The sequence below is a fragment of the Gorilla gorilla genome, chromosome X, assembly GCF_029281585.2.
Source record: "Gorilla gorilla gorilla isolate KB3781 chromosome X, NHGRI_mGorGor1-v2.1_pri, whole genome shotgun sequence".
NCBI classification, from domain to species: Eukaryota; Metazoa; Chordata; class Mammalia; order Primates; family Hominidae; genus Gorilla; species Gorilla gorilla.
Window position 1 is genome coordinate 97,943,777 of NC_073247.2, and position 2,542 is coordinate 97,946,318.

Sequence of the window (2,542 nt, forward strand, 5' to 3'; positions counted from 1 at the left end):
GAAGTGAACCTATGCACATCTTTCTCTGACATGAGCTAAGTCAGTTGGCCACACTTCTATCCACTTTCCGTCTTCTCTTATTTTTCTAAGGATAGCAATTCTAATTTTTGTGAGTTCTTTTTTTCTGTTCATAGCCTTGTGTTTGTTTTCTCATATGTCCTTTTCTTTGTTTGTTTGGGTCTCTGTCACAATAAAGTCTTAAAAAAATCCCTTACTATTATTTTAAGGGGGCTTCAGGAGAGAGAGTGGATAAATGTCTGTGTGTATTCTTCCAAGCTTGGCCTACAGTCTTCAGGTGATTTGGGCGTAGATTAAACCTTGAGAACACTAGGCTATATCCACCAATGTGATATTAACCAAAAAGAGAGAATACGAGACTGATTCTTTTTTATGTCGTATTTAAATTTCTAGGATCTATGTCTTGTGTGCTGATAGTTATTTTTATAGTATATTTTTAAAAAACTGTTAAAAAATTTATTCTTACAGTTTGGGGATAATATTTTGTTCCATATAGATTGATTTGTTCAATTAAAATTTATTTCTTGATTATGTTACATGTATAATTATATATGGAGAAAACGTGAAAAGGGATGCCAGGATTTGAGTAAAAGATAAAGATTTATAATAAAAGCATATCTTTTACATAATTTTGGGGACCACTTTGAATCTTATTATGTGTTACATTTCTTCAATCATTCTAAATTTCATAAAGAATGTCAGTTTTTCTATGTCTATTTTAGATAAGTAATATGCATTATATTTTTATTTTTTAATTATAGAAGTAACACATGCTGATTGATAAAAAATCTTGCAATCTGTCAGTAAGACACACTGGTTTAATCTTTCACCTTTCACACATCATACTCTCCTCCAAAGGCACTATTTTAACTTTTTTAGTATGTGTTTTTTTTTTCTAAAAGTTATATGCATTTTTGAGCAAAGACTATGGTATGATTTATAAACAAGTTTTAAAAATCCATCTATTACATTTTCAGGCCTTAGAATAATTTTCTTTACTTTCTTTGTTTTCTTTCTTTTCTTTTTTTTTTTTTTTTTTTTTTTTTTGACAGCGTCTTGCTCTGTCACCCAGGCTGGAGTGCAGTGGCGCAGTCAGGCTCACTGCAACCTCAACGTCCCAGGCTCAAGTGATCCTCCAACTTCAGCCCCCTGAGTAGCTGGAACTACAGGCATATGCCACCATGCCAGGCTAATTTTTTATTTTTATATTTTGTAGACATGAGGTCTCACTACATTGCCCAGGCTGGCCTCCAACTCTTGATCTCAAGCAGTCCTCCCTCCTTGGCTTCCCAAAGTGATGGATTACAGGCATGAGCCACTGTGCCCAGCCTCAGCATAATTTTCAATTGCTCAAAATCATGGTAATGTTACTTGATTTTATTTATGTCTCATTTACTTTTCTGTAAGTAGATCTATCTTTCTAAAAATGTAGTCAATTCCCCAACTTTTATGTTGTTCTTCAAAAGCATCAGCATTTCCAAGACAATAAATACTGCATATTGTACGAAATAACTTTTCAATTTAAGCATGTGGAACATAAAAATGGTGGGCTGCATGTTTTTACTTGAATCATAAGAAAGAACACACGTGAGGTACTGAAACTGTTTTCTCAAGAGGAACAACATTATACTTGCAGAGCATTCACAATCCACCTGGATTAATGGTAACTCATGCTCCTCTATTCCAAATCCTGTCAAATTTGTCAATATTTGTTCTGGGAAGATAAAAAATGCTGCAACAGTACAACGAAATGTTCCCTGAAGAACTTTTATATATTTGGTTTCAGGAATTTTAGTGATTGGTTCTTCTGAGTAAGAAAGATTTGCTCTGTAAAAAATTCTTGTATCTCAAGTTCACTGATTTTCACACCAACTGCACTGTGTCCCTGGTCTGCAAACCATTTCATCTCAACTATAAATACTTTTCCATATAGAGGAAAAAAACATCCTCAGTCCACTCTCACCTTTAGGAAAAGTATCCAAATGCTTTAATAAGCTTGTCTTGCCATGCTTCCAGACTTAGTACTTGGTGTTTCTGTACCTCAGTATTGGAATACTCTTCAATATCAAGTGAAGTTCTTGTATTATTCATAGTTTCAGTGGCATCTATCTCTGAAGCATATGTTTTCAATGCATTTGTTGGTTTACTATAAAAGATATCACAAAGAATACAGTTAAAGAGATGTGTACGGCTAGGTGGGCATGCCACATTCCAGGAAGCTGCATGTGTTCAGCATCAGCAAGTTCATAGAGTATCTTGTTCTTGATTCACAGATGCAGCATCTCTCATCTGTCTGAGGATATTATTTACCTATTTTGAACGTTTTATTGTTAGCTTTGGCTCTACGTTTTTCCTCTCCAAGTCTTCTGTTTATTTTGCCTTTTTTTAAAATATATCAGAGGCCTTCTTCAAATATATGATGATATTTGGCTTCCCATTCATATTAAAATGAGGCACTACAAAGTGCATTAGTAGCTCTAAAGATGTTTTCAAACATGTTAGGACTCAAAAAGTGCCTTCTATG

At 34.1% G+C, this 2,542-nt stretch overlaps 1 pseudogene; it reads right to left on the reverse strand.

The window, feature by feature from the left end:
* Positions 1-1,410: 1,410 nt before the first annotated feature.
* Positions 1,411-2,109, reverse strand: LOC101135669 (thiopurine S-methyltransferase-like; annotated as a pseudogene).
* Between the last annotated feature and the right edge of the window lie 433 nt (positions 2,110-2,542).